Source organism: Schistocerca cancellata, chromosome 2, assembly GCF_023864275.1.
Source record: "Schistocerca cancellata isolate TAMUIC-IGC-003103 chromosome 2, iqSchCanc2.1, whole genome shotgun sequence".
NCBI lineage: Eukaryota > Metazoa > Arthropoda > Insecta > Orthoptera > Acrididae > Schistocerca > Schistocerca cancellata.
The window spans coordinates 831,516,083-831,541,180 of NC_064627.1; the positions used below are offsets into that span (position 1 = coordinate 831,516,083).

At 42.7% G+C, this 25,098-nt stretch overlaps 1 protein-coding gene across 1 annotated transcript in view; it reads right to left on the bottom strand.

Annotated features, from left to right (window-relative positions):
• LOC126162724 (kinesin-like protein unc-104) overlaps positions 1-18,923 on the bottom strand; it is a 373,406-nt gene extending 354,483 nt beyond the window's left edge. The window contains 1 exon segment of the mRNA XM_049919386.1: positions 18,744-18,923. The gene's annotated coding sequence lies outside the window, so the exon portion shown is untranslated.
• Positions 18,924-25,098: the final 6,175 nt, after the last annotated feature.

Genomic DNA, 25,098 nt, shown 5'->3' on the forward strand with positions numbered 1-25,098 from the left:
TGGCGAATAACACAGTCAGATAGCTTTAGAATAAGGTGCGGCTCGAGGTTCGCAGATCGGCCGGACATAGAATCTGCTCCTAACATTCAACGTTGCTTTCAACTTGGCAACAGTTTCAACAGTCGTGAGTCTTAAAATTTTCCCGGTGTAATAAGTATTCCATGAAGTTTGGCATTGCAACCGGATGACATCGACATGTTTCCATGATATTTCGGAAGGCACATGCGTCATGCTGATACAACATACACGCCCTCTGTGGGAATACGGGCGGGCACAGTTAAAATTCATGTCAGATTAAGCGTAAAAGTTTTCTTACTGAAGATACTACAGAAGTCTACATCTACATCCATACTCCGCAAGCCACCTGACGGTGTGTGGCGGAGGGTACCTTGAGTACCTCTGTCCGTTCTCCCTCCTATTCCAGTCTCGTATTGTTCGTGGAAAGAAGGATTGTAGGTACGCTTCTGTGTGGGCTCTAATCTCTCTGATTTCATCCTCATCGTCTCTTCGCGAGATATACGTAGGAAGGAGCAATATACTGCTTGACTCTTCGGTGAAGGTATGTTCTCGAAACTTTAACAAAAGCCCGTACCGAGCTACTGAGCGTCTCTCTTGCAGAGTCTTCCACTGGAGTTTATCTATCATCTCCGCAACGCTTTCGCGATTACTAAATGATCCAGTAACGAAGCGCGCTGCTCTCCGTTGGATCTTCTCTATCTCTTCTATCAACCCTATCTGGTACGGATCCCACACTGCTGAGCAGTATTCAAGCAGTGGGCAAACAAGCGTACTGTAACCTACTTCCTTTGTTTTCGGATTGCATTTCCTTAGGATTCTTCCAATGAATCTCAGTCTGGCGTCTGCTTTACCGACGATTAATTTTATATGGTCATTCCATTTTAAATCATTCCTAATGTCTACTGCCAGATTATTCATGGAATTAACTGCTTCCAGTTGCTGACCTGCTATATTGTAGTTAAATGATAAAGGATCTTTCTTTCTATGTGTTCGCTGCACATTACACTTGCCTACATTGAGATTCAATTGCCATTCCCTGCACCATGCGTCAATTCGTTGCAGATCCTCTTGCATTTCAGTACAATTTTCCATTGTTACAAACTCTCGATATACTACAGCATCATCCGCAAAAAGCCTCAGTGAACTTCCGATGTTATCCACAAGGTCATTTATGTATATTGTGAATAGCAACGGTCCTCCGACACTCCCCTGCGGCACACCTGAAATCACTCTTACTTCGGAAGACTTCTCTCCATTGAGAATGACATGCTGCGTTCTGTTAGCTAGGAACTCTTCAATCCAATCACACAACTGGTGTGATGGTCCATATGCTCTTACTTTGTTCATTAAACGACTGTGGGAGAACTGTATCAGACGCCTTGTGGAAGTCAAGAAACACGGCATCTACCTGGGAACCCGTGTCTATGGCCCTCTGAGACTCGTGGTCGAATAGCGCTAGCTGGGTTTCACACGATCGTCTGTTTCGAAACCCATGCTGATTCATGCAAAGTAGATTTCTAGTCTCGCGTTCCACATCTTATCAAGTTGGAAATCGCCACCGAGAGTAATAAGATCTTCCGCCAAACGTATTTCCAACATTCCTTAATAATTTAATCCCGGAAGGATCTCGTTGGGACCAAGAGTTCCGTGGTAGAATAATCTACAAAACGTAACGAATCTAATAAAGAATAATTTTGATTTGGTGACTTATGGTTATCATGTTCAACGCACTCTCCACGTAATGTGTGTGTGGTCTGCCCAATGTAGACTTGGCCATACTGGCAAAGTACTGTGTAGACTCCAGACTTCCGGAAAAGGGCGCCTGCCTGCCGTTCCTTGGTCAGTCGGCAAGCGGATGGATCACTGGGGCATTCCGTTTACAGTAAGTGCCTACATAGGGACCTGTGTTTGCAGGCGTCTAGCTGTCACCAACCTTCACAAACTTTGCCCGTCCTTCGACCTTTGGTGCACCAGGCGTAATTTGCTTCTAATAGAGACAGCGTTGTAAAGGAGCTGGAATACCTAATATCTGTGTTCAAAGATAATGGCTCTGGTTCAAATGGCTCTGAGCACTACGAGACTTAACATCTGAGGCCCTCAGTCCCCTAGAACTTAGAACTACTTAAACCGAACTAACCTAAGGACATCACACATATCCATACCCGAGGCAGGATTCGAACCTGCGACCGTAGCGGTCGCGCGATTCCAGGCTGAAGTGCCTAGAACCGCTCAGCCACAACGGCCGGCACAAAGATAATGTTCTCCACATGATATCAGCACAGGTTTAAGAAGAAGGAAAAAGCGTGACCACTCACAAGGTCAAGAAGAAAAGGAGCTGTTCAAGTCCAGGGCGTTCTTGTTCCTCCGATGCGTCGCCAATGTTTCGTCGAGATCAAGCAGAATCCTAAGGAAACGTTATATTCAAGTCGTCTTCCTGCCACCTACAAAGCAAGCCTGGTGCTCTTCTGCGTTCTGTAAAGGACGACCTGGGACTGCGGAAGGGTGGAGTCTGCAGAATACCATGCCACTGTAGCAAAGCCTACAATGCTCAAACCGCACCCTCAGTACGTGAAAGGTGCGTTGTACATGATCGCATCACTCGCCTTTCGCTGAGCAGTAAGTCAGCCATAGCCGTGCATTGTATTTCCACAGGACGTTCTATCGACTGCCACGCCACGGAAATCTTGGCCTCGACGGATTCCTTCTGGGATTTAGTTTCGTATTAAGGAATCAGTGAAAATACTTTTAGTGGACGATTTTATTAATCGTGATGGCGGCTTGCAGCTGGATAAGGCGTGGGACCCCATGGTTCCATTCTGAAGATAGAAAACATTTTATGCCTAATGACAAGACTAGCGAAAGTTAATTTTATGAATTTGACATCTGAATTTTGGCTTCGGCGGCACGCATTCCGATAGAGGGCGTGCATCTGGTCTCACCGTTACGCATGCGCCTGCGCCCCACAGTTGAGCAATATGCGAAGAGGGCGCTAACTCGACAGAGGTCGCTCAGGTAGCAGCAACCTATGCGCATGCGTCCCCGCGTCAATTTTTGGTAGAAATTTAGCGACGTGCACCAGCAGTCTCGAATGTAAATCACTCACCTGAAGACGGCTGAATGGTTGTCAGCTGAAATATAGTGGAAGATGTTGGCGTCATCCGAATGCAACTCCGATACTTAGTGGGATAGGTTCAACAGTTGAAAAAAAAAAATCCGCAGCCCTTTGAGAAAGTGGAGTATCGTACATATCACAATCGAGGCGATAGTGCAAAAACTGAAAATCAGTTTTCAATACCTTGCACGACGTTTTGAACATGACCCACCCACTGGATGGATGGAGTCTGCAGAATACCACGCCAGTGCGGCAAAGCTGCTTCCTTGAGCTTTCTCTCTCCCCAGTTCTTCCCCCCTCCTCCCCCCTCCCCCAGTCACCACGTATATTCTTATGACATGTGTCGAGATTTGTCCCTATTTCCTCGGATGAAGAAACCAATCCGTGACACGGATTTCTAAAATTTTCGAGACGGAAAGTTCCCTGATCAGCCAAAATGCAGACCTCTACACCAAAGTAGCCGCCAAGGAATACTATCATTACCATCATCATCATGTTTCATGGGCGTAGTTGGCTTTTATTACATGATAATTAAGGTTGTTATGTGAAGTCCATCTGACTTTGTACACTGTTGGAAGAGCGCGCATCATGTACCCTATCATAAGATTGTCTGTGTAAAATGGTTTGGGGCGTCGTAGTCAGACCTTAAATTGCGACGTGTAATAAGGTTCTTCAAAACAGCTTTAAAATTTCTTGCATGTCGAAATCAATGATAAAATAAACTGGATGCCACCTATCTTACAGCCGTCTGCCGAAAATGTCATTTCATAAACTTAAATGGGAATCGTTGGAAGAAAAACGTTGTTCTCGCCAAACACTATTGGTTAATATTTGTTACGTGAGAACAGTTTCGCCAGGCGACTACCTGTGGTATAATATTCAGTTTATTATACTATCTATGCCATTTCCAAATGGTTTTGAAGAACCTCAGTATATCTCGCACAGTGTTGTGGGACGACCGTTATCCAAACATTTCACACTGCCAGCACTCAGTGGTGCACACAGGAACATCTAACGTGCCCTCGTTCGCAATGTTCTACATCCTACAGAGTGCAACGCTGAAAGCGAAGGCAAGACGGAAGGAAGCTACACGCAAAAATTCATATCAGGAAAGTTTGAAGGGAGAACACTCCTCTTTGGTGGATTGCCATCGAAATCTGTCTTAAGGAAATAAGCATGACACTAGAATTTTATAATCTTCTGGGAAGAAATCGACCGTCCTTGCAGATACTGAGCATTCATAGCATCTTCACAGGATGGCCCTTGCAAGTAACAAATACTCAAAACACAGAATATGTGTCGAGAGCTCATCTCTTGGTTTCTCGGACCCTGTCCAGTACTGTACATACATACACACGAGAAAGAACAGAACGACAATGAACAGTATGAAGAAATGTTTGCGCAATATTTTTTGAAGAATATGAGCGAACAGTCTTCGAATGTTCACTACTCAACAAATCCCCCTCTATATCACAGGTCGCTAAAAGGTGCTTAGCTCAAAGGAAGCCGTTTGGAAGCCTTGTCGTGAAAGAAAATTTCACCGCAAGTACCTAGCCAGCAAAAGGAGAAGAGAGGAAAGTGTCAAGTTCCCGATCACCATATTTTATGCTTAAGGCCTGGATTAAATCCCAAGCTTCTCCGAAGTGGGTCACAGAGTGAGGCCATGTGACGTAATTCTTCCTTATTCGTCCTTGGGACAGGAATGATAAACTTGGCAGTCATCTTGGTGCTATTCTGAAGGAGTAGACTATATGCGAGCATCTGGTCGCCCACCTCCCCGCTCCCCTCCCCTCCCCTCCCCCCGCCTGCCACCACCCCTTTCATCGTCATCAAACTCCACCCGATACACCTAAGATGCAACTCCTGCACTTGGCGAGAGTAGTGGGTCATTAAGCACGAGAAAAGAAATCCTATTTAATTAGGCGGCTGAACCAAACCTCTAATGGTGCCCCAGTAAACAATTCTTACCTCTTATACTGTTGCACTAAGACTCAACGGTTCAATATAATAAGGAGAGCCCAGTGACTCAGAGACCGCGGGGCGTGACTTGGCTGCTCTTACTGGTTTCAGCACGCTGGTTTAACGTACTCCCACTCTTATCTAACCAGATATCCACAGCAGCTGTCTACTTTCTCTACACCAGCGCTACAGGATTTAACTCTCCACAAATTTTACACACTTGTCTGGAAGATTTTCCGTGACGTGAACCACTCAGTTCTACGGCAGATGTAGCTGTGAGCTTGTTTCTTGCTACACCGTAATCGGACTCGCTATCAGATTAATGAAACGCTGTTGCTATACTTAAATAGCACTAACGCTATTCGCCACGTAACCAAATCAATAAACTACGGTCTCACAAACTCAACGAGTCAGAGTCAGTATTTTCGGTGACAGCTGACGGACACACAGAGGTAACTAAATGCCTTGGTGTGGTCGAGTCAGCAGCATGTTGATGTTCTTCATATTTGGTTTGCTGATGAACTAAATTTACAATGCCTGTGAGACGAACGTGGAGTTGTGGGTTTCTGTTTCCGGAACTGTATCTGTCTGCGTAGACGCTACCAATGTTCCTTATCATAACAAGAGTTGCACATGAAAGATGAACAATAAAATGGAGTAGTGTAATGGTTTCGCATTGCAAAGCATGAAAGCGGGGCAAACAGATCAAAACCGAATTTATGTTACTTTTATTTACCACAATAAATTTTTATCATAGATGACGGTCCAGAAACTCCAGAACAGCGATAGTGTATACAAATAGTAAAAAGTGGTGTAACATCCAGGTGGGTGTGTGACCATTAAGCTGACGTCACTCCGACTACTTGCGTGTCAGTACCGCTGCTTATTTACTGAATCACATTCTCGTTTAGTTTCTCCAAGATAAGTGTACGCCAAACGAGAAGATATGATCCAACACATACATCTGAAAGGTCACGAGGCATCGAACCTGGAACCTCCGAGTCTGTAACGAGAGACACTAAGCGAATATAAATATGTGACTGCATTTGTTCAAGTCGTCGTGCGTGACGAGGGCCAACGGTTGTGTTCCTCTGATCTTTTAATTGTGCGAGTTCATGTATTCTTTACGGTCAGGACCGAGCGAGCTGAAGTAGTGGTTGAAACAAAGAACTCTCTTTCGTGAGATCTACCCTGCTTCAAATTTTCCATGGTTTCCCTACAGCGCTGAAGACATATTCCAGTGTATCTACGGCGCTTCTTTGAATGTAATTCATCCAAGAAAGAAGTATCTCACAAAACATTCCTTGCACCGATTTCCAGTACTGCTCGTCGGTCTGTTCACCTTTACCAAGTTCGATTAATACACTGCTATTTATGAAAATTGCAACAGCAAGAACGAGACATGTGATCACAATGAAATTTATTCCACACACCAGGGAGATGAAGTACACAAATGATTAGAATTGCAGAATTGTACATGCACGTTGACCGTGCATATTCAATACAGTATGAAGCTGCCACGTACTGTAATCAGAGTCTCTAGACTTCGTGACATGGAATCAAAGAGGACCTGGATATGCTGATGGAGAACACATTACCACGAGGTTTGTAAGAGCGTCCACAAATCACCGCAAAACGACCAGCACAATCAAGTTGATGACACACCATATTCCTGATGTGTTCTACGATTGGCATTTAAGGTGAACATGGTTGCCAGGGAAGATATGATACCTTCCATTCTCCGAAATAGGCTTGCACATTCCTCGTCACATGTGGCCAGGCACTGTTTTGGTTACATATGGCACTTGGAGGGTCATTGCCTCGGGCTCTAAAACCTTCCTGATGTAGAGGTTGCTATTAAGGTAGCCCTCAATTTGTAGGAGGCAAGAGAACATATTATAGCTCTGCTGCCCCAAGCCTCAACACTGCATTTATACGATACGCCACTGAACAATGCAGTCTTTCCGATTGTGCCTACAATGGTAGCGTCAAATACGTACGTGGCCATCACTGTAGGACAAGCTGAAGCGGGAATCGTCCAGAAACAACACGTTTTGCCACTCAGCACGTCAGTGACGGCGTTATGTGCACAGTGCAGACCGTGGCATTGATAGTCACTGGTCAATGGAAATGGACGCAATGGCATGCGTCCAAACCTCAGCAATGGTGCCGACACAGTCATGTTCACACCCGAGGCAGCGCTGCGTTGTCGGGCCAACATAGTAGACGAACGACCACACGGTCAAAATAACGGAATAACGGCCATCCCGCTTTACGCTCTCACTGTGTGGCCCAGTACCCGCTAGTCGGTGCGCGCGACACTCCTCTATCCACTGTTTCCACACGTACGAGTCACAATGTCACGGCATGACAAACCTCTGCCCGAGAGACCAATCACTGTCCCGTTGGAACTGAGATGCTGGTACTGTGGTCTTTACATCGACGAGGTACACCGAAACTTGCTTGCACGTTTCCACACCTTTTGACACTTCTGCACTGACGCAGCGTGGCATTACACTGCCTGTCCAGTCACACATAAGAGGGCACTTTCTGGCCTACGTGCATATCACTTCTCTGCACACCTAATCACTTATCATGGTTCCATGTTCTATACGTCCTCTGATTTTGGAGTCATTTAGACCACCGCTTCTGGATTTTGCAGTTTTTACAAACAGTAATGTATACACCCAACAAAACTTTGGAATACGATAGAGTTTATTACAATGACTTTTTATGGCACACCCATTGAGGTTTGTACAACATCTCGTTAACAAAATAAATGTAATTCCTTCTGAAAACAAGAACGATTTTGGTTAGTCGCAAAAAATCGAGCAGGTCGAAGTGGCCGTGCGGTTCTAGGCGCTTCAGTCTGGAACCACGCGACCGCTACGGTCACAGGTTCGAATCCTGCCTCAGGAATGGATGTGTGTGATGTCCTTAGGTTAGTTAGGTTTAACTAGTTCTAAGTTCTAGGGGACTAATGACCTCAGAAGTTGAGTCCCATAGTGGTCAGAACCATTTGAACCATTTTTTTGAACAAAAAATCGTTACAAAGCAAAGGAAGCTCTCCCCTAAGTGCACAACTTGAAAACAGAAACAGTGAAAATCTTTATCTCATTATGATGACTGTCAGTCTTTAGTAGTGAATATATCCTCCCCGTACGCGGATGAGTTCTTTCACTGTGCGAAGTATGCTCTGTATGAGACCATCAAGTTCATCTTGGGGTATGAGGTCCCACTACTCAGTGGCAGCTGCAGTGAGGTCCTGGAGACTGTCAGATGGATTCCGACGCCACATTAAACAGGTTGTATGCGTGCTCAGTTGCACTCATATCTGGGGACTGTGCTGGCCAATGCATTCAGTTGATGTTGCATCTTTGGGGATACCGAGCCATTCCTAGAGTATGGTGCGGTCTTGCATTGTCATCGACTAGGATGAAATTGTCACCGACTTCACGTCTGTAGGGCCTTACAATCGTTTTAAGACCTCTTGTGTGTATCAGGGACCAGCCGAATTGCCATAGACGGAAATTAGAGGGGTCCGCTGTCCGCCCACAACATTACACTTCAACCTGCTAACAGATGGACTTTCTGAACGTATCGGCGTTTCTCGTGTCGTCCAGCGCTTCTCCAAAACCTAACACGTCTAGTCTCCGGTCGAAAACCAATCCTGGTCTCGTCAGCAAACATGACATTACTCCACTCTGCACCGAGCGAGCTGGTGCAGTGGTTAGCACACTGGACTCGCATTCGGGAGGACGATGGTTCAATCGCGCGTCCGGCCATCCTGATTTAGGTTCTCCGTGATTTCCCTGAATTGCTCCAGGCAAATTCCGGGATGGTTCCTTTGAAAGGGCACGGCCGGCTTCCTTCCTCGTCCTTTCCTAATCCGATGAGACCGATGACCTCGCTGTCTGGTCTCCTCCTTCAGAACAACCCTCCCCCCCCCCCCCCACCACCAATCTGCAATGTCCAATGTTGATGTGCAGGAGCCCGGATCCTTCGACAGCGTCGATTCCGTTGGTTCAGTGCAAAATTTCTCGTTGCATACTTCTACGCACTATTTGGTCTGAGATATGAATCCCTGTTGCCCGGGAGAAGTCATTGATAATATTTCTGGCACTTGATGTTGGGCGCCTGCGAGCCGACAGTTGGAGGAAACGACACTGGATTGGTGCTGTCATACGAGTATGACCACAGCGAGGTCTAGCGTTCACATTTCCCGTCTCTTTGTATTTTCTCCACACCTTATACGCCACTTAGAGTGACATGTAACCCATCGGCAACATCTTGTTGTGTACGATCTGCTGAAAGTAAAGCCACTATCCCGACTCTAGCAAAATGTTGTATGCCTTTACGTGGCATGTTACTGCAGTGCTGAACACAAACAGAATGAAGCTGTTGTTGATGCTGGACTGCTCGCGGTGTGCCGCTGCGGCAGTTGTGTGTTTACACGACTGGGAAACGGCCACAACGCATGCCATTAGTAAACACCATCCAGTATATGGACTAAGTGGATAATACATGAAGTACCTGGGTCAACGACACCTCTAGTGACGTAGACAGCATAGTATTCAAAACTTCTGTTGAGCAGTGTAGGAGAGACAGAGAAATTATCAAACTATGCATCAGACGTCCCTGTATGTCGCACAGAAGGCTCATGTAATTCTAGTCGCAAGCACTGCGAGAGAGGCATTGTGTATCGTGGGAATTTCACGGTTGAAATTCCTGGCAGAAAACGTTCCAAGAAGCGTTGGGCAACATGTTTATTTCTGCGATGTAGATGTCGTGAAATGGTCATAAAGGGAAAAATCAAACGAATTCGTGTTCATTCGGAGTCTTACAGAATTTCTTCCGATGTGACGTTCTCAAATGATAGTGGTACACAAAGTAACTCCCACCACACACATCATAAAATGTCTTATGAAGTATAAATGTTATTTCTCTGTAAAGTAAAATATTTGGACTTGTTGGTCTAGAGTTTTCACTAACCGAAACATCCTATTCCTAACGATACCTCTCATGTGGTAACTGAAATTACTTATGAAAACGTCCAAATCTACCTTCTGGTAGCCAATGTAAAGTATATGGGACACGATACTTCGGTTGACTATATATCAACTCTTCACGCTGTTACATTCATGAATGATGTCTATGAGCAATGGCCCTATCCGAACATATTGGATTCCGTAGAAATATTGGAACACGTGAGACAATACTGACCCTACGACTTACCTTAGAAGCTAGATTAAGGAAAGGCAAACGTACGTTTCTAGCATTTGTAGACTTAGAGAAAGCTTTTGATAATGTTGACTGGAATACTCTCTTTCAAATTCTGAAGGTGGCAGGGATAAAATACAGGGAGCGAAAAGCCATTTACAATTTTTACAGAAACCAGATGACAGTTATAAGAGTCGAGGGACATGAAAGGGAACCAGTGGTTGGGAAGGGAGTGAGACAGGGTTGTAGCCTCTCCCCGATGCTATTCAATCTGTATATTGAGCAAACAGTAAAGGAAACAAAAGAAAAGTTCGGAGTAGGTATTAAAATCCATGGAGAAGAAATTAAAACCTTGAGGTGCGCCGATGACATTGTAATTCTGTGAGAGACAGCAAAGGACCTGGAAGAGCAGTTGAACGGAATGGACAGTGTCTTGAAAGGAGGATATAAGATGAACATCAACAAAAGCAAAACGAGGATAATGGAATGTAGTCGAATTAAGTCGAGTGATGCTGAGGGAATTAGATTAGGAAATGAGACGCTTAAAGTAGTAAATGAGTTTTTTGCTGTTTGGGGAGCAAAATAACTGATGATGGTCGAAGTAGAGAGGATATAAAATGTAGACTGGCAATGGCAAGGAAAGCGTTTCTGAAGAAGAGAAATTTGTTAACATCGAGTATAGATTTAAATGTCAGGAAGTCGTTTCTGAAAGTATTTGTATTGAGTGTAGTCACGTATGGAAGTGCAACACGGACGATAAATAGTTTGGACAAGAAGAGAATGGAAGCTTTCGAAATGTGTTGCTACAGAAGGATGCTGAAGATTAGTTGGGTAGATCACATAACTAATGAAGAGGTATTGAATAGAACTGGGGAGAAGAGAAGTTTGTGGCACAACTTGACTAGAAGAAGGGATCGGTTGGTAGGACATATTCTGAGGCATCAAGGGATCACCAGTTTAGTATTGGAGGGCGGCGTGGAGGGTAAAAATCGTAGAGGGAGACCAAGAGATGAATACACTAAGCAGATTCAGAAGGATGGAGGTTGCAGTAGGTACTGGGAGATGAAGAAGCTTGCACAGGATAGAGTAGCATTGAGAGCTGGAGCAAACCAGTCTCAGGACTGAAGACCACAACAACAACATCCGAACAGCAATTAGTCTGAGCCAAACATCACGATTCCTATTGGAGATGCACGATCGTAGGTTTCTGTCTGAAAACTAGTCATTACAAATGAGGTAAAAGGCACTTTCTGAGAACACGTCATTCATCCACGAAAGAGGCGCCTTATAAGCTCAACGAACGAACAGTCAGTCACCCTTGTCACTAAGGCTTTACGCACGGCACAAAGATCTAGTCAGGTGCTCAACTGCGAGTGCAGTGCCTCTACGTGAGTACAAGGAAGTACTGATCAGTGAAACATTTATGTTTCATGCCGACATTGTACGTATATATGGGTAAATGTAAAGACGTGACAGTGGCAAAAAAGGACAACTATGATTGGCCGCGTTCATGGCCATACAGTGTGTGAAGTTGCAACGTGTCTACAAGCGGTGGTGTAACCCACGTGGCCACGGAATACGACGTCAAAATTGAGATCGGAAAAAACATCCTCCCTGAGAGGGACCGGGACTCTTTTGACGGCTTGTAAATCAAAATCTCTTCCAAACCCGACAGGAATTGTTGCAGGCAGTTAATAATGTCCACCCCTACCTGTCAGAGAGAGAATATTGTGACGGGAAATGCATGCAATTAATATCGGGAGTTGGTCACCTCACGTGAGGCCATTTCTCACACAGGAAAATAAAGCTGAGCGTCTTTAGTGGGCTGGAAACCATCGAACGTGGACAGTAGTTGACTTGCGGAACCAATGTGATCTGATGAATCACGTTGTCTCCTACATTCAAATGACGCACGACGTCGAGTACACTGAAGGCCAAATGAAGCGTTTCATCCCGAATGTGCGCAGAGTCAGACTCGAGCCGAAAGTGGATCTGTATAGTTTTGAAGGAGTTCTTCTTATCATGAATTAGGGCCGCTCATTGAGGTAACAACTAACATGAACCACCACGTTTCTTTAAACATTCTGAATGAGCAGGTGTTGCCTTTCAGTCAACAGCGCATGACGAGTATGCTACTGACACACCCACTTTTCAGAACAGCAGAGTTCATCGGGTTGGAAGGAGATGTGATGGGTTTTCTGAACACTCCCCCACCCTATTACATATCGGCTGGCCTGGAAAATCATCTGATTTGAACCCCGTAGAAAATCTATGGGACATGTTGGAGTAGCAAGTAAGACACCGACGCCATCATCTCCGCAATTTGATGGAATTGCGCGATCAAATCCTCCGCGAATGGCTTAATCTGGGTGCTGCAGCAATTTGAGGACTCACTTCCTAACCAAATCCAGGCGGTTATCAAGTCCAAGGATTACCCAGTATTAAATGATGTTTGTAATGATTTCTGTTGGGGAGACTACTTTTTTGTCTGAACGTTTGGACCAAGCCTTCAGTACTGATTCTCAAACTGGAAGCCTTAATGGGTGGGATTAATAGGGGAGATTGAGAAGAGTTAAAGAAGAACGGCGCATTTTGTCACGGGCTCGTTCAGTAAGTGCCAGAGTTTTAGAGAGCTATTCATCAAACTCCAGAGACAGATGTTAAAGGATTAGCTCTGCGCACCGTTTACGGTTAAAATTATAACTGCGTACCTTCTTAGAAGTCAGGCAACATGTCACTTCCTCAAACATACATCTCGCGAAATGACGACGACAAAATCACAGCAATTAGAGCTTATCCGGAGTCTGATAGACAGTTGTTCTTCCGACGCCCCAGTCGCGACTGGAACAGGAAGGGGCACAAATGAATGTGATGGCAGAAGTATCCTTAAGATGAGGTGGCTGGCGGAGTACCCGTGTACAGTGTATGAACAAGCACAAGTTGGAGCCGGAATTGAACTGAATGTTCTGTGTTGTTCATCACGTCGTTAATACATAATTATCAAAAGGCCGCAAGAAACATGTCAGTGGTACGAGTACTTAGGTGACGTTACGTCCAAGTCAGGGTATCCAGCCAGTATCCAGCCAGTCACACATTGACGCATTCATTTCTTCATGCGTAATGTGGCCGATATTGGTCTTGATTTGTGTGACGTTCATGGACCAAAAGTAACGGGTGGCGAAAAAGTAAGGCTCTGATGTGAAGCATTTAGCGGATGACGTACGAATGAGGACGTTGAGTAGTGGCAGGGAAAGTGCACTAAACACTTTTCAGACATCGATAAGCGCATGAATGGAAGTGCTGGATACTCGCCGGCTTACTTTTCGACTTACTATGAATTTTCAACAGGTGGTTTGGGTTCCACAGCACCGAACTGTTAGCTAGAAGCTGTGGGCAATGTGCATATCAAAAACACGAACAGATCCTCGCAAAAGAAAAACAATGACATTTGGGCACTTATTTTTAGACGCCAACGGAGATATGAAGAGGATATTTTCTTCTACTTCGTGTCTGGTAGTAAAGAAATGCGTTTTTTTTTACCATGCATTGATGTTATTCTGATTCAGCAATGGTGAAAAACTCCAAAATGCGGCGTGGTGAACTGTATGGTACAATAGACATCAATAACACCTCAGGCGTATTATTATTCACTTTGAAAACACTTGTGCCGTTCAGGAAGGATGAGGTAGAAAGCCGAGATCTGCAGTTATCTTCAACTAAGACGATGCACTCCGCAGACTGCCAACACGACAGTACAGATATTTGCGGACATTCCCTTAGAGCGCTATTACAGCTCAGAAAATGGCTAGCTGTACAAGTTTTTGAAGATGTAGACGTGTCATGACTTCCAATCATGAACCACCGGAAATCGCAGGCGACGGAATTCTAGACAGCCGTTTTAGAAATGCTCATATCCGTATTGGATTTTACGTAAAGTGACAGTTACAAATTCAGTGGTGAATAAGACACTGAAGACAGTTAGCTACTTCTACTGCATGAGCCGACATCATGTCTTCCAGAGGATACAGTTACCGTTGAAAATATATGATTTAATATTTATTAAAGTCGAGGTTTAGAAGCGATACACGTGATTACCGATTTCAGCCATCAGCGAAAGTCTTCGGATATTTTAATTTCGTTTCAGTGTAACACGTCAGTTCGTCGTTGTGCATGTCGGCTCCAACATTAAAATACGAACGAATTTTAGTGTTGAGACAGCCCTACGCGACGGAGAAATTTAGTGTATTCCACTGCAAACAAGATAAAAATATGTGAAGATGGTCGAAAGTCTTAATAAGGTGAGCTGCCATCAGCGACTGTTCGCTGTTATGGCCGCAGTGTACAAGAAACTGTCGTCTGAGTGATTGTATAAGGAAAGGGGGCAGCTTGGATGGAATTTTCATTTGGTGTGATGAATGCCAGCTTGCTCTGAATGTGGAAAACTTTAAATACCTAGGAATAACGTTGCAAAGCGGGACAAAATCAACGAGGTCCGTTGTAGGGAAGGCGAATGGTCAACTTTGGTGTACTTAGGGAATTCTAGAAAAGTGTAGCCCATGTATAAAGGAGACCGTGTAAGTAAGCTAGTACAACCTATTCTTGAGCTTGGGGAGTACCGCTCGAGTATTTGACATTCTCTCCAGATCGGATTAAAGGAAGACATCGAAGCAACTTAGATAAGTGGTGCTAGATTTGTTACCGGTATGTTCGATCAACACGCGAGTACTACGGAGATGCTTCGTGAGCTCAAATGGGAATCCCCGGAGGGAAGAAGACGTTCTTTTCGCGAAACAGTATTGAGAAAGACAGCATTTGTGACAGACAGCAGAACTATCCTACTGCCACCAATGTACTTTTCGTGTAGGGAACGCGAAGACAAGATATGAGATATCAGGGCCCATGCGGATGCAGACAGACATCAGTTTTCCCTCGCTCCATTTGCGAGTGGAACAGGAAAAGGAATGACTAGTAGTAGTAGTTCAAGGTAAACTCCACAAAATACCGTACGGTGGCTTGCGAAGCTTGTATGTAGATGTAGAAACTTTATTGTATCGCGCCTGAGACTGATATAAATAGTTATAAGTTACACTTTTTTGTTTCACGATGTTTTTCGACTTTTTTCCCTGTATTTCCCATATTTCATAGTGGACGGTCTTGTTGCATTGCCGAAGTGTGGGTGGTGTTGATTTAAGCCGTTTCTGCAAGGTGTTGCATATAGTCATAAACATTATAGCTTTTTTTCCCGCCGGCCGTTGTGGCCGAGCAGTTCTAGGCGCTTCAGTTTGGAACCGCGCGACCGCTACGGTCGCAGGTTCGAATCCTGCCTCGGGCATGGATGTGTATGATGTCCTTAGGTTAGTTAGGTTTAAGTAGTTCTAATTTCTAGGGGACTGATGACCTCAGATGTTAAGTCCCATAGTGCTCAGAGCCATTTGAACCATTTTTTTTCCAGTCCACTATGTTATCATCGTCTGGTTTGATTCAGCTTTCCACGCAACTCTGTACTGTGCAAAGTTCTTCATTTCCGAATAAATACTGTACCCTACATTCATCAGAATTTACTTACTGTTTTCATCTCTTGGTGTCCTTTTACGATTTTAGCCTCCGGCTCTCCTCCCTCTCTAAAACACACACACACACACACACACACACACACACACACACACACCTCCCTCTAATTGGTGATTCCTTGATGTCTCAGAATGCGATCAGCCGACCGATCCCTTCTTCTATTCAAGTTGCGCCACTAATTTCTTTTCTCCTAATTCTGTTCAGCACCTCCTCCTCATTAGTTACGCAATCCACCCTTCCAATATTTAGCATTCTTCTAAAGCATAGCATTTCAAAGGCTGTACCTCCTCATTAGTTATGCAATCTACCCTTCTAGTATTTAGCATTCTTCTATGCTTCTATAACACCACATTTCAAAAGCTTCTGTTCTCTAAACTGTTCATCGTCCATGTTTGACATCGATATACATACCATACAAATACCTTCAGAAAACACTTCGTAACACTTAAATTTATAAGTGATGTTAAAATTCTCTTCTACAGAGACGCTTTCCTTGCCATTGCCAGTCAACATCCTATATCCTCTCCACTTCGGCCAAAATCATTTATTTTACTGCCGAAATAGCAAAACTCATCTACTACTTTCAGTGTCTCGTTTTCTAATCTAATTCCCATTGCATCACCTGATTTAACTCGACTACATTCCATTATCCATCTTTAGCTCTTCTTGATGTCGATCTTATATCATTCTTTCAAGATGCTGTCATACCGTTCAACTTCTCTTCCATGTCCTTTGCTGCCTCTGGCAGAATTACAATGACATCGGCAAACCTCAAAGTTTTTATTTCTTCTCCCTGACACTTTGATTCCTACTCCCAATAATGGCACTCGTTTCCAAAAAAGATACCGGGGCAGGGTAAGTTCCAAACAGTGAGCTCCTGTGAAACATATGGAGGGGCGGTCCATATGATGATGGCTGCGACACGCGGCGGGTGATGTGTCTTTAAAAGGAGCGGCTCAGGGGAGGGCGAGGTCGAGAGCGGGTGTCGGTGTTAGAGGCAGAGGTCCACACACAGCCGGGGGTCGGTGCCGGCGGGGCGCGAGCTTGCCGATCGATAACTGGCGGACAGCTGCACAACCAGCCAACACCTCGCCATTCACCGCTGCCACTGCCGCACCTGTTCTCTCCACTGCCTCGGCTCACAGTACAGGTCAATCTGTCACTGTGTTGCTGAAAGCGCAGTTCTCACAGGTTCCGTTCACATCTGCTTCACTGCGCGTGACTATTATTAACACATACAATGGCAATCAGGGGCTGGCGCACGCACACACACACACACACACACACACACACACACACAGTGGTATTTCTCTCTCTCTCTCTCCCTCCCGTTACACCTTTGAAGAATTTCCAGTGTGAGATTCCCCCCGCCCTCGAAAACTTGTTTGCGATCTGAAATAATGTGTACCGTAGCCTCAGGTATAGGTTCATGGGGGTGTGAGGGATGGGTTGAAAGTCGACGAAGCCAACCAACGTGTATGCGAAAGATGTCGTGGTAACAGACGGACCCGTCTGTAGCGCGACGTCTACGTTCTCCCCATTGTCAACTTGCTTTTCATTATAATTAAATAAACTGCAAGGTAAATACAGAAAAACTGTAATACATGTCAGATAAATCTCCGAGAAGTATTTTGGAGCATGCGTACGTAAATTATAAAAAATGTATAGGAAACGGGAGGGGGAGGTGGGGGAGGATCGTACTTCTTACTCTTTAAATGATCCTGCGTCCTGGTATCAAGGCGTTTCTTATATCATTTTTTTAAATTAAAAATAACACAATCTATTCCCAATGAATATTTTATCTAAATATGGTATAAAATATCCTATTCGAGCAAAAAATCGATATCTCTTCAACTCTGAGCATAACAAAATGTAATATTTTCCCAAGAAGTTTTCAGCGGCTGCATGTTGCTATCAGAGCGTAATCGATTACTTCGTGCGTGTGTGTGCGTGTGTGTTTTACTTTGTTTATTTCTTCATGTATGATGCAGAAGATTTCTGGCCGCTCTACTTATTTAAGTGTTGTGGATTTTTTTTAAAAAATTAATTAGCCCTTTGTTGAAAGGTAACTCCGTAGGCTTGAACTGGCTGTATCGGTGTACCCAGAGGCCAATAAAATGACATATAAAAATAAATCGTTGCATATTGGAGTCCCGATATTCGCGCCGCGTCTACTGTCAGCTTTACTCCTAATGATAAAGAGGGCAGTAATCATCGAAACAATGACGATCGTCTAATTCGCGGCAGTTCCCATATTGTGCTTTGACGCCAATTTACGCTCGTAAAGGAACACAAGAATACTGCTCGCAAATGTCACATACACGGCAAGCAACACAATATCGTCCACTGCCAAATGATGGCCATAACGCTGACCACCCAATTTTAAGCTAAGAAACAATAAAGAAGCACTAACGTATTATAAAAAATATCTTTCAGTGCGACTAGTTAACACTGCATGCCAACAGAACTGTGCCAGAATGAAACTCGCTTCGCAACCGGGTCGTCGTCACACTGGTTGAACACAAAGCGCCGTTTCGGTGGGAAACCGTCTGCTTGCTGGTTCCGCTTTTTCCTTTGTAAACGCAAGTCAATTGTATATGTGTCCAATGATGTTGACCTACGAGACGTCTGTGTACTATTAACATAGCCACAATTCTTCGGCTAAGTGATCTAGAGAATTCCTAGTTAATCTTTAGAATTATGGAAAGCCACATTAAATCTGTGCTGCCGTGTCACTCATCATGCCGACAATAGCATCGCGCAGCGGCTGATAGCTGAACTCTACGCTACACCGCAGCTGCGAACCTCTCTCGCAGATGCGTCGCCAGCGCTTCTCCAACGGACACACCAAAGATGTACTTACAGTTTGCAGCTCTCACGGTTCTGAATCGGAGCACACTAGAGCGGGATGCAGCGTCTGCCGTGCAGAAAAAGGGTGTACTTGGCTAGAATCGCGTGACGTCACTGCGGTGGACCCGGGGTGGCGCGTCTCGCGTTTGCGGGTGCGCACATTTTTCGCCGAAACGTAACCTTCCTTCCTCGGTGGCTGTCAACTGTCTGAGGCAGCGCGCTGCTCGAGAGCCCGAGCGGCTGCAGTGACGTCACCTCGATGCGCGCGCATCCCCGGCGCTGACCGAGCTGCCTGGTCGATATACGGCTCGCGACCTGCGTCAATACGGAGCGCGACTGTGGCGCCGCGCTGCGGCCGGATACTACTAGTACGGCGCGCGATGTGCTCTAAGTCAAAATACTCGCAATCTCTAGGGTACAGAAGCTAATTCATCACTCTGAAAATATTACAAGCTACAGAGGAACAATTTTTTAAATGCATCGATCTCTATGCGCTAACATGACACTTTTTACAGGCAATTAAACATTGTTGCGACGACCTAGAAATATTTCACTACACTGTGATGAATGTTTCAACGCGTAAGAGATTTGGATTTGAAAAGCTTTCTCCCGCAAATAATAGAACAAAACAGTGAAACCACTTTTAGGGGGAAAAAAGCAGAGATGCTCAGATAATCTGAAATGTAATAGTGGCATCTGTTAACTTATGCTGTCACTATAGAGATATAGGCACATTTTTAGTTATACCCAACTGTATATTCGTTTAATAACTTCAGACAACATTGAATGAAATGGGCATAAAGCCGCCTGTACCTCAAGAGTGCGTGATACATTAATCATATGAAATTGTATGTTCCAGAGACAGATTAACTATCAATTTCATCTGTGATAACGAATACAGGCCAAATCAATGAATTAAAATTGATACCAAGGCTGAGATTCGATCTCAAGTTTCCTGCTCACTATGCATGTCTCTGGAACATAATTTCATACGATTAATATACCAGAGATTTCTGTCAAACTCTGTGCAAGGTGCATTGCAACCATAGTGTGCAAAATCATTCACGACATTATCCAGAATGATGTCTTATTTGGTCCACGACTCTCTGAATTAGGTGGTGTTTGAATACATTTATTTAACTGCATTCACATCACTATATATTTTCGACTCGGTAAGATATCAAACATCAAATGATAAAAAAAGACTTGGAACTTCATTGATAATTTTTAAGGTAAACCATAAACGCGTAAACCGAGGCGTAAGTGAATTTCTGACGAAACTACTTCTTACCTGAGACATAGCTCGTTCTTAGATGCAGCTCTTGGATTCAATTGTGTGTGTGTGCGTGTGTGTTTGCACGTGCGTGCGTGCGTTTTGTGCCAGGAGGACAATTTTGATTTGCCTTTACTCTTGCTCGACAACCGGTTATAAATGCGTATCGAAACAATGGTAATCTACGGAAATATATGTGTATGGTTGCTTATGTATATTTGTTGTTAATATTGTCTAGATGCGCCGGTTCGTATGAAGTCACGAGTAAGCTGATGCACGTGGTAGCAGTGAGGCAGCTTCTGGTCACAGCAGAAATCAGCGATAACACAACACAACGGGGCAGCCGGCCACCGTTCAGATGCACCGCAGGCCAACACCGACAATGAAGTTATTGTAAAGACTTGAGGTGGCGCTACATGTTTGTTCAAATTAATGGTTCCGAACAGCTTTTGCATGAGAGAGATAGGAAGTCTAGTTTGAATCATCGTAGAAGTCATTTCATCTAGAGAAGGTAGGTCATAGTTGGTGTCTGGTGGGCTCAGATTTTTTGGAGAGCAGGCTCACGGGTACGGTAAGTCGAGTCCTGAGAAGTGACTGCCGTTAACGTAGGTAGCTATGAGGTGTCCCCCAAGACAGACCTAGTCCCGTCATGAAAAGCTCTACCTCTTCAGGCGTTGGCCTTAGGCGTCCCACTACAACTGCTATGCTGAAAAAGGTCACGCCTTACTGTTAATAATGAAGTCAAAGTTTCGGTAGATGCTGTCATTTTTAATGATACTAATCAACTGGAATTTACTTTAGATCACGGCCAAGGATAAGACAATATGAATATTTGTGCGCGAATTCAGAATTACCAAGCCGAGTGGTTTCCGCTGTAAAATTTTTAAAGAAAATTCAATTTAACTTTCTCTTTGGTAGATGTATTTATTTAAGTACTCCAGAGCTTCTGGAACCTAAAGGATACGCTGTAGTACAGAATGTACAATGTTCTAGGTAGACATATTTTTCACCACAAAAAAGCTAAGAACAGAATTAAATTAACATTACGCCTAGCTAGTAAAGATAAAAGAATAGAAAGAATGCTAGTTTGATTCACTTCGGGGTGAGAAAACCAACAAGGATTACGGATAAGAGAAAATCTGAAAGAAAATAACAAAAGATTTTAACATCTTAGATTGGCGAAGTGTTAGCTAGTCGTAAATTTACTATTTCTATAGCAAATATGGACAAATAGGTCAACTTTCAGTTCGGCAACTAGCCAGCACTAAAAATAGCTAAAAATAAAAAGAGATGAAAACGAATAAGTAATTAGATTTTTAACAGAAAACAATAACGGATAGTACCTCATTTCGGTTACTTGTCGAATGGTATCCCAACCGAACAGAGTTAGTGATATCGTTGCCGTATATTGAGAACAGCTGGACGCGCAGATGATTTAAATGCCGAAATGGATTTAAATAATGAAAGGAAGTAATAAGAAAAAGAGATATTCATGCAGTCCCATAACATCGTAGTAGAATGAAACAGCTCAAGAATACGTAATCAGGTAAATAAATGTATTTAATGTCTGTAAACACCAAGGAAGGCAATATCATACGCTAAGGCAGGAAACATCTTAAACCGTTTTTTGAGTAAGTAAATTTCCGCCTATACTGGCGTCTCTTAATATAAGTCCGTGATGATTTTATCTTTTATTTCCCTGTTAATCTTGAATAGAGTCTGTGTCGATTGAGATATTTTTTTATAAGGCGCTCAGGTCTGCGATACATTTTTCAGAGTATTGTGCAACGGTATGATTACAAAAGCTTGTTTTACCTCATTAGGAAACGGTAATACGATCTTCCGAGAGAGTGAAGTATAGAAAACTACTAAATGTGTTAACTGATAGGTGTGCTTATATCGCTAACCATATACTGAATTTATTTTTAACCCCGAACACAATACGGAATCGTCAGATTAGATTAGATTAGATTAATACTAGTTCCATGGATCATGAATACGATATTTCGTAATGATGTGGAACGAGTCAAATTTTCCAATACAAGACATAATTACGTTAATTTAACAACATACTTAAGTTAATATAACAACTTTTTCATTTTTGTGTTTTTTTTATTTTTATATTTTTTATTAATTTTTTTTGTTTTTTTAAATTTATATCTAAAAATTCCTCTATGGAGTAGAAGGAGTTGTCATTCAGAAATTCTTTTAATTTCTTCTTAAATACTTGTTGGTTATCTGTCAGACTTTTGATACTATTTGGTAAGTGACCAAAGACTTTAGTGCCAGTATAATTCACCCCTTTCTGTGCCAAAGTTAGATTTAATCTTGAATAGTGAAGATCATCCTTTCTCCTAGTATTGTAGTTATGCACACTGCTATTACTTTTGAATTGGGTTTGGTTGTTAATAACACATTTCATAAGAGAGTATATATACTGAGAAGCTACTGTGAATATCCCTAGATCCTTAAATAAATGTCTGCAGGATGATCTTGGGGGGACTCCAGCTATTATTCTGATTACATGCTTTTGTGCAATAAATACTTTATTCCTCAGTGATGAATTACCCCAAAATATGATGCCATATGAAAGCAACGAGTGAAAATAGGCGTAGTAAGCTAATTTACTAAGATGTTTATCACCAAAATTTGCAATGACCCTTACTGCATAAGTAGCTGAACTCAAACGTTTCAGCAGATCATCAATGTGTTTCTTCCAATTTAATCTCTCATCAATGGACACACCTAAAATTTTTGAATATTCTACCTTAGCTATATGCTTCTGATTAAGGTCTATATTTATTAATGGCGTCATACCATTCACTGTACGGAACTGTATGTACTGTGTCTTATCAAAATTCAGTGAGAGTCCGTTTACAAGGAACCACTTAGTAATTTTCTGAAAGACAGTATTGACAATTTCATCAGTTAAGTCTTGTTTGTCAGGTGTGATTACTATACTTGTATCATCAGCAAAGAGAACTAACTTTGCCTCTTCATGAATATAGAATGGCAAGTCATTAATATATATTAAGAACAACAAAGGACCCAAGACTGACCCTTGTGGAACCCCATTCTTGATAGTTCCCCAGTTTGAGGAATGTGCTGATCTTTGCATATTATGAGAACTACTTATTTCAACTTTCTGCACTCTTCCAGTTAGGTACGAATTAAACCATTTGTGCACTGTCCCACTCATGCCACAGTACTTGAGCTTGTCTAGCAGAATTTCGTGATTTACACAATCAAAAGCCTTTGAGAGATCACAAAAAATCCCAATGGGTGGTGTTCGGTTATTCAGATCATTCAAAACTTGATTGGTGAAAGCATATATGGCATTTTCTGTTGAAAAACCTTTCTGGAAACCAAACTGACATTTTGTTAGTACTTGTTTGTTACAGATATGTGAAGCTACTCTTGAATACATTACTTTGTCAAAAATGTTGGATAAAGCTGTTAGAAGGGAGATTGGATGGTAATTGTTGACATCAAATCTATCCCCCTTTTTATGCAAAGATATAACAATAGCATATTTCTGTCTATCAGGGAAAATGCCCTGTTCCAGAGAGCTATTACACAGGTGGCTGAGAATCTTACTTATCTGTTGAGAACAAGCTTTTAGTATTTTGCTGGAAATGCCGTCAATTCCATGTGAGTTTTTGCTTTTAAGCAAGTTTATTATTTTCCTAATTTCAGAGGGAGAAGTGGGTGAAATTTCAATTGTATCAAATTGCATAGGTATGGCCTCTTCCAATAACAGCCTGGCATCTTCTAATGAACACCTGGATCCTACTATATCCACAACATTTAGAAAATGATTATTAAAAATATTTTCAACTTCTGACTTTTTGTTCGTAAAGTTTTCATTCAATTTGATGGTAATACGGTCTTCCTGTGCTCTTGGTTGACCTGTTTCTCTTTTAATAATATTCCAAATTGTTTTAATTTTATTATCAGAGTTGCTGATTTCAGACATGATACACATACTTCTGGATTTTTTAATAACTTTTCTTAATATAACACAGTAGTTTTTATAATGTTTGATAGTTTCTGGGTCACTACTCTTTCTTGCTGTCAGATACATTTCCCTTTTCTGGTTACAAGATATTTTAATACCCTTAGTAAGCCATGGTTTGTTACAAGGTTTCTTACGAGTATATTTAACTATTTTCTTGGGGAAGCAGTTTTCAAATGCATTTACAAAAATGTCATGAAATAAATTATATTTTAAATTGGCATCAGGTTCACGGTACACCTCATCCCAGTCTAACTGCTGTAGGCTTTCCCTGAAATTTGCAATTGTTAAATCGTTGACTGAACGTACTACTTTGGAGGACTGTTTAGTATTGCTGAATGGAGCTATGTCATATATTGTAACTAGCTGTGCACCATGATCAGAAAGACCATTCTCAACAGGCTGAGCATTTATCTGGTTAAACTTATCTTGGTCTATAAAGAATTTATCTTTCAGTGAGCTGCTATCCTTTACCACCCGAGTAGGAAAATCAATAACGGGTGTCAAATTGAAAGAACTGAGTAATACTTCAAGGTCATTTTTCCTATTACCCTCTTTCAGAGAATCTACATTGGAGTCCCCACAAATAATAATTTGCTTCCCCCTGTCTGACAGATAGCACAACAAGGAGTCCAAATTTTTCAGAAATAGATGAAAATTTCCTGATGGGGACCTATATACAGTTACAATTATAAATGTGCCTTTATTTAATTTAAGCTCACAGGCACATGCTTCTATATGTTTCTCTACACAAAACTTTTTTGTTTCTATACTTTTTGCACAATGATGACTTTTGACATATATGGCAACTCCTCCTTTCTCCATATTTTCTCTCATTACATGTGCAGAGAGCTTATATCCACTTACATTTACCTTATCCATATCAGTAACAATGTGATGCTCAGACAGGCATAGTATATCTATTTCATCCTCAGCTTCTAAATCTTCTAAACAAACCAGAAGCTCATCTATTTTATTCTTTAAACTCCCAATATTTTGATGAAATATACTTACATTATTTTTAATTATACTTTACCTAGGACTGAGATACAACTTGGTGGAGATAAAATTTCTGGTGAT